Raw genomic sequence first — 8,743 nt, 5'->3', positions numbered from 1 at the left:
TCATGAATAGAAAACTTTTACTTTTTTTTTTTAAATAAATGCAGTCTTTAATCTTCAAGTCTAGAGTTTGGACTGATCTAAACTATAGAGGTGCTTTAGCTGTGAGTCAAATTAACATTATCCTTGGGAATTTTCCATCTAGAAGTAGCATACTCCAATTCTTTCCCACTAGTGACATGTCTTTCATAGTCTATTTGTATTCTTCTGGATAGTAATTACTTTTATAGAACACAAAAGTTTATGTTCACTCATTTTGACCAACAGTAAACCATTTCCTACAGAGCACTCTGTGGGATGTCTTGGCATCAAGACTAGCAACTGCGAACACCAGAAACACTCTAGTTTACCTAACCTTACTGACAACCTATAGCAAACAAGACTGTTTGGAAGGCTTTGACATTTTCTTGAAAGGTTACAGTGGAGTCAGCTTTGCCAGAAGCCCGTTTTACTGGGCAACAGGGAGCTGAGGTGGTCAACACTGCAGGTCCTGGATTTGAATCCACCATCTGGCCGAGGCCTTTCTGTGTGAAGTTTTCAAATTCTCCCCATACAGGTTCACTCCAGACACTCTGTGTGTCCTTCCACAGTCCAAAGAAATTCATGGCAATTAGGTTAATTTGCAATTCTAAATTGGCCATAGGTGTGTTTGGTTGTCTATCTCTGTGTATTACAGGAAGAAAATGGATGGACAGACAGCTTTACATTCATGTACATAATTGAGAGATGAGCACATAAAAAGTCAAACGAAAACAGTTTACAAAGGAAAGGCAATCATGAAGGAAACAGGGGAAGAAGAAGAAGAAGAAAAAATGAGCTGGTTTGTTGCGATTCAGGCAGCTACACCAGGACTATCATTACCATACATCAGGACAATGAATGAGGCTTTCAGCAAGCGGTAATAAGAATTTGATAAATCATGAGCCGAGAATTAACTAGACGTCAAAACAATGAGAGCACCCTGATAGATGAAGAGAGGATGATGGCATAGATTCATCTGGGCAAAAAGAGCAAGGGGTGGGAGGGACATGAGTCCACACAGGGTCAGAGGAGGTGTAAGTGGGGTAATGAAAAGGTCGCTAGCAAAGAAAACTGCAGCAAAAACCAATGGAAGAAGACAAAAGAGACGGAATCAGCGAAGAGGCTGATTGAAGAGATTACGGAGAGGAAAAGGGTAACTGTAAAAGGGGTCAGAGGCATGTCTGGATAACTGTAATTATATCAAAAGCCTAGATGTTTCAGCTCACCATGTGATTGGTGGGTATCTTAAAACAAGAACAGTGTCCAGTAAATCTGTGCTAAAATCACTGCAAGTCTGTAGCTAAATGCTAGAATGAGCATGCTCACAAGTTAGTTTCCATCCACCGGTTGATGGAATCAAAACTCCAGAAAATGTTTTCTAAAAATTACTAAAAAAAAGTCATGTATTACTTTTCTTAAAGTAATCCAGTATGTTCCCAAATTCTGCTCATCTGGACGTAGTGTTTTCAGTGGGAGAAACAGGAAAATAATCCAGTATGTTACTTAATTATGCGCTGGAGAAAGTAATTTCTGATATGTCGCCATGTACTCAGCTTTGACATCACTCTAGGTTTATCCCCAGCTTATTGTCAACATGTTGTTTGTGAAGATTCCTGCAAAGAGCCAAACTTTTGTTGGGAGTGTAATGCAGCTGTTTCTAGTCTGTACACACTTTACATTTCACCGTTGTGCTCTTGTTCTTTTATGCGATAAAAAAATAAAAGTAATGTCTCAAAAGTTGTTGAGTGCTCCAATATTTTTCTCCTTCCTGCACAGGAACTGAAATCAGCTGATTGTAGCACAAGTGCACGGTAAGAAAAAAACATAATTGATGTTTTGTTTTGCTTTTTTTTTTGGTTTGTTTTTCTTTATCCACCTATCATGCAGATAACTGAGTCTGGTTCTGCAGAAGGTTTCTTGCTGTCGCCAAGCACTTGCTAATAAGATGTTGTCTGATTGTTGGGGCTTTCTTTGTATTATTGCATTACAATATAAATTGAGGCATTGAGATGACTGTTGTTGTGATTCGGAACTATATAAATAAAAGTGAATTGAATCGAATTTAGTACTAGAACACGTTACATTACTGCATCAAGGAAAACTTGTAATTACAGTAATCCGTTACTTTGAAATGCATTACACACAAGACTGTTCATCTTACTGTGCCATCTGCAATGATTTGACCCAATAGTTGATTGGATGCTGACTCCAAGATAGTGGTTTGATTTAAAAATCCTCACCTTGTGCATAAGCTAATAAAGAAAAAAAACCTTGCTTTTGGGTTTCCATCTGTGCTATGCATCTGGTGACCCCATTTGAACACTGCTGCCAAGTAACAACCTCCAATTCAGAACTATACCTCTTTCACTGGAGCCTGGTTCTGAATTCTGAGCTGTGATAGATGCTTTTCATGTTATACATGTCTGCCTTAGACAACATTAGAAAACACTGTTCTCTTATGTTTGTCTTTTGTTGTCTGTCTCTGCTCTTTCCTGTTTTCTTTCCTGTTTGCTCCTCTGCCCACACCCCCAACAAATGGCTGCTCCTCCCTGAGCCTGGCTCTGCTGGAAGTCTGTTTAAAGGGAGTTTTTCCTCCCCGCTGTTGCCAAATACTCGCTGATCTTTTTTTTAATACTGCAGGGGGTTATCTTTACAATTTAAATCACCTTGAGTAGATTGCTATAACTTGGCCCTGTATAAAAAGAAAGGATCATTTACTTTTCCGATAAATATTATGCAAACCTATGCGAGTGCTATTGATATATTTCTCTCAAACCACAAATGTAAATCCAAAATCCAGAGTCCATCATGAAAATGTGCACTAAACAGTTGGTGATATTTCAGTCTGAATCATGAAGTCGAAGCAGCCAACACTGCTGTCCTCAGAGTCATAGAGCTAGCTTGGATAAAAAGGAGAAGAAGAAAAAAACAGTGCTACAAGTACTTTTACAAGAACACCAACATACATTTTACAGCTGACATGACTTTGATTGACAAGTTTTTCATTAACATTCCGCTTTATTGTCTGTCTCACTCATCCCTCTCCTCCCTTCGCCCTGTCCTGCCTCGGTTACTCCTCTGCTCGCAGGGTGAAGGATGTGACAGGAGGATGTTTATTTAATGAGAGCAGTCTGGAGGGGGTAATGAAATCTACCCTAACACCATTAACAACCAGGCTTATCAGCTCCTGGGACACACGTCAGCATGCTGCAGCCTTTTGTTCTGTGGCTCTAGGCGGCCACCGACCCAAAGGACAGATTAAGGATTCTCCGAACACCGTTGACACCTATGCTGAGAAATTAAAAACTGTCCACCAATCTGTGCTTTGAAGTAACGCTATCGTTTTTCACTTTGTGCATTAGGAATTGACATGAAAAGCATTAAGGAGGCAGGATAAGTGGGCAGGTGTCTGACAGCCACATGTAAAGTATCTGTAGTGTGTGTGTGTTCGAGCGTGGGAGGTGGTTAGTTTGTTACCTGACCGCACAGGCACAATCAGTCCCCCTTCATGTTGATATTGATGGATGGACTTCTTTGTGTAACACACAAGCAGAGACAAGCCACAAGCTCGCACTGTATGTATGGCAGCATATAATGGGACAATTAAGACCTCTTTATGCTCGCTCTTCCCTGTTTCCAGTCCACGGCATGCACCGCCCTAGTGCCGTTTTTCCACCCTTGAATCATACAATATTCTATGAAAGGCTCATTTTCTGAGCATTACATTAGAGTGAAGCTGCTGATGGCCACACAAAAGCCATGTAAATGAGCTGTGAGAGAGGCCCATCAGTCATCATGCCAGATGCGCTCTCCCATTATTATTTATGGCCATAATTGGCCCGTGTTTCCTCAGGCAATGACTGTGCACTGATGGATCTGATGATGACTCTGCTCAACGATCAGGAAGCAGTCTGAAGGAAGGAGGAGGAGAAGGAGGGGAGAGAAAGTTTGCATGTGAAGGGGAGGATGCGTGAATCATAAGAGAAGAAAGGCTGTGTTAAATGATGCAGTGTAGCAGCTGAGTTGCACAAAATGAGATCCATCCAAACACTGATGGCAATCACAAACAAATTGCTTCTGCACATTCAAACTGTTTTTCAGTCCCCCTCAGAGATTCGGCGCCACGTGACCAGTTTCCATTCAAATGCAGTCCAAACTTTTAGCAGTTCTCCAAAGAATGTAAAATTACTACTGCGTAATTTACAGGACACAGATTAATGGTGATGAGATTAACGGTTGGAGGTTCTTATTCTATAGTGGAGGGTCACTGAACTTTGTTATTTGAGTTTCAAATTTGACTTTCTTTCTTTCTTGTATTACTGCAGCAGGTAATGAAAAAAAATGTTTAGGTTTTTATTTAGAATTACATTTGTTCTTCGCATGGATGGGGTATGACACAATGGACCCTCAACCTCTAGAGGTATAAAAAGTAACTATAATTACGCCTCTGTAGTATTATGTACTATCAGTACTTATTATTTTGCAAAATGATTTAGATTTGTTTCGTGGCATCAGCTACCTGGTCACTAAATATTATTCAAACTGCAGAGCGTGTGAATCACCTGTTGCGATGAACCTTTAATTTAAGTAGGATTCTTGATCATTTCTTTTAAATACAGATTTTTTTTTCTTGGCACTGTGAGACCCTTCTGGTGTCTCATCTTTGGCTCATTTTCCCTTTTCAAACAAGCTCTACAGTGATATTTGTTTTTGTGTCATTTTTGCAAGGGTTAGCTTGCAGACTTACTGATGCATGAAAGAAAAAACACGACTGAGGGAGTGAGGTGTGGGTAGTAGTAGCATTTTTAGAAAAATAACTAATGAAAATAAAATAAATTTTCAAATTAAGTATTCTTTCTTTGCACACGGCATGAAATAATCCAAAGCCGATACCTATCAGTACCCAACCGTAGAATTGGTTTTAGACTCCTCGATTTGAAGCTAGCTAGCATTTAAGCTTTAGCCATGTGAGTTTTTTAAGTACAGAGTTACCATATTTGAATGAAGAAGTGAAGTGATAAGTTATCAACTAATGCTAGCAAGCTTAGTTAGCTACATCCATTACATCATTGTAAGGGTGATGACACACAGGAATGACTGATGATTAGCCTTACATAACAGACTAATGAAATGCTAGTTCTTCCAAAACCATTTTCCTTGCTAGGCTATTAGCATGATTTTTTAAAATCTGTAAAGTTGGACATTTTAACATGGGAGTCATGCTCAAGTGGCCACTAGAGGAAATCACAAACCCAAAAGTACTAAAAATGGATAATCCTGTACTTTTCATTGGTCATATTAACTTTAAAACAAGAACTATTAGCTAACGCTTCAAATAGAGTCTGGATTTTGTCCCAATTTGAGGAAGTGACATAAACAATAATGGCACATTTACTAATCTGTGCCCAAACAAATTTGCTTTTTATGCAGTTAAATAAGTACAGTGTTCTGAAATGAATAGTTTAGGTTTAAAAAAGCTACTTCTAGGATTTAGTAGTGTTAAATCCACTTGCAAAACAGCACATTTTTACATATTTATGAATCAATTCTCAAACACGCATTTTTGTTATAAGATTTTCGACATACGTATTTTTAGTTTTAATTTTTTAACGTGCATGAAAATATGTCCTCAAGTCCTAAAGCAATTAATATACCTTGAAAGAATTTTTTTCTTCAATGTATATTAAGTAAGTAAACATATAAATGCAGTGGAGTATGAATAAGCATGGGGGGGAAAAAAATAAAATGCAAGAAGCAAAAATGTACTTTACTTCATTAGATTTCCCCACTTTTGCACAGGTTTTTAAAGGTTCCTTCACACATCTAATGAACATGTGATCGACTCACTCCACATATTCATCCATCATTCAGGGCTGATTTACCCCTCCTAATACAAGTCAATACATGCCACTGTGAAGTCAGGAGGACTTGCGGAGGAATTGAGATGTGGATCGTCAGGACATTGACTTTGGATTCGGTCGGTTGACCCGAGGATTGACAGACAGGGTTCGGAAGTCATTGGGTAAGTGGTCTTCTCGCTCTTTACCTTGCATGCGACATTGACTTCTCTGTCTGGTTAATGGTTTTCTGTTGAGGCAGGTCGAGTGCAGTTTGTTTCCAGGCCGTGGAAATGTTGCGTGTCACGGTTTGTCATCAGTCATCACGGACGTGTTGATAAGTCCCGTCAGTCTGCCTGCATCTCTTCCAGTTGGCAGGTAGGCTACTTGTTGGCAGATCGTTTTCCCCGCCCTTGTCTTACACTGAGTTACACCACGTCAGATGGGTGCCAGTGCTGTTGGTGCAGGTGCACTAAGTATCTCATATATCCACGTGGCAGGCTTAGATAATGTGTTTTGCCTTGTTCGTTTGACCATAAAAATGCTGACCTTTGTAACTGATGATTGGTGCTTCCTCGATGTTTTTCCCTTTTTCATGCTGTTTTTCTGTGCTTGGACACAAAGACCTGCTGTTTGCACTAATCGCGTGCAAATGGAAGCAACTTTTCTGACCTCATTACGGAGATAAGTCAAGTGATGAGGGCCGTGGGGATGCTTCAACAACATGATGCCAAAGTGATAATGGATTTGTGAGTCTGAGGTCTGGAAAGTTCTGTATTAATAGTACAAGTGCTGCATCTCGTTAAAACCAATTAAAATGATATTAAGGTGAGTATGTGATCTTTCATCAACATGCAGCTACGCTCGCTAACCAAAATTTGCTCATATTGCATGTTTTTATATCAGAGAGAGACAACTGGAAAAGGCATGTATATGCTTTTTTTAGTTAACCGGCCATTCAAAGCACATTAGGGCTTTAATGTACAGACTTTAACCTATTTATCCACATCACATCCAAGCCCATTTGAAATCACCACTTAACTGAGCATGAATAGCTTTGGACTGAGGGAGGAAACCAGGAACCCACGCGAGCACAACAGCCACTAGAGGGCAACCCCTGTGGTTGAATAAAGACTTCCAGTCCTATGGAAAACACCCGCATTATGTTATTCTGTTACTGGACACTAATTAGCAAATGTGTGTGTCTGTTAATTGTTTATGAATACAGCCAGCATTAGCTAACGACTTTGACCTCTCCTTTTCAAATGTTAATATCTCTTTTTTTTAAAACCTAGCATTGAAGCTCTAACATTGAAGCTTCAGAATGTAGAGTATAAAGGGGCCTTGACACAATTAGCAATGTCCCAACCAGAGACCATAGAAAGTCTGCAGTGTTCGGTGGCTTGCGACAATGGGCGAAATAAGCACTAGTGATATAAAGTGGCCTAAGTTTACCTCAGCTTTAAAGAGAGGAACTGTAGCGACTACCAGTGACAGCGAAGAATACGGTTGATTGAGTCATGATAGGGCGGTAAACACACTAGAGGAACACAAGCTGTCAAAGCAATAAAGCAATGCGCAGTGACTGAATTGCTTCCTATGTGGAAGAACCTTACAACCAACAGGTGATGTCATGGTGCACCTTTATATACAGTTGGTACTTTTAACTTAAATTCAGTGTAGAGCTAGTCTCTCTAGCCCATGATATGAACAGAGCAAAGGTTCGCTGTAATATCAGCCTCTGGTGCGTTTATGATAAAAGACAAGCTCTTCAAATTAAAGACTCTTTGAGTTGATGTGCGTTTGCCTTAGCTACATTGTCGATAAAGATAGAAACACCCACCCCGAAACAATGTCACTGGCATAAAATTTGCATATTGATGTGACACACACTGTTGGAAAGTATGGTATAGCGTGCCATCCAAGAGCTGTGAGATACCACTGTGGAACTGACATATGCCACCGTGCAGTGACTGACATGCTGCTAGCAGCCTTTCAATCTTGAGGCTTTTTTTTTTAAAGACCATTAATTTTACTGAAAACCACTTTAGTCTTTTTAAATTTAAATCAACTTTTCTGGCTTCCAACAACACATGAGCCCTCCCACCTCTCAGGCCTTTGCTGTCTCTTTCTATAACACATCTTTTAGGTGATGGAGGAAGTCTCTCTGTCACAATGTGCTCGCTATTCCTTCCAGGAGAGGATTGATGTGTCTCCCATCTCTGTGACTGACAGACTACATAAACAGCTAAATGTGTTCCTCAGAGCTGTCTGGCAGAAACCCCCACCCCACCCCACCCTCCACCCCCCTCCTGCACAGGCAGAGGCTGTACTCACACTGATGTCCTGGGGGCCTGTGAGGGACGACGAGGCCGGGGGCTGGCACTGTTCTTAAACGCCTACACCAACCATGTAGATACACAGTGTGCAAGCTGCTATTCTGAGCGCTGCATATAATTTGGCGTTACGTCCTCATGGCATTAACTTGTAATCTTAATTAATTCATGAGCATTTGGACACATTTTGTAAGCATGTGTGATGTTTCCAGCGATATATCACACAGCAAGTGTGTAATCGCCGCTTTGTGATGCCCAGAAGGGAGAAAAAAGGGATGAAGCCAAATTATGAAATGCAGTTATACACCTAATTTTATTCTATATTAACTCATTTCCTGAGAGGAACAGAGTGAAACGATGCACTTCTTACACTCATTTCTCCTCCATTTTTACATTTTTTCAATTTGCATTTGCTCAAATGCTGTAGGTGAAGGAGCAGGATGCTGCTTCCATCTGCTGGTAACAGTTATGTACATTCATCCGGAAAAGTAATGCAGGACGCCTTTTTTTCCACTGTAATGAGAACACAAGCGCTCTTTTACTGTGCAATCA

Source organism: Oreochromis niloticus, linkage group LG7, assembly GCF_001858045.2.
Source record: "Oreochromis niloticus isolate F11D_XX linkage group LG7, O_niloticus_UMD_NMBU, whole genome shotgun sequence".
In the NCBI taxonomy this organism is placed as follows: domain Eukaryota; kingdom Metazoa; phylum Chordata; class Actinopteri; order Cichliformes; family Cichlidae; genus Oreochromis; species Oreochromis niloticus.
Note: the sequence above shows the minus strand (reverse complement) of the source record.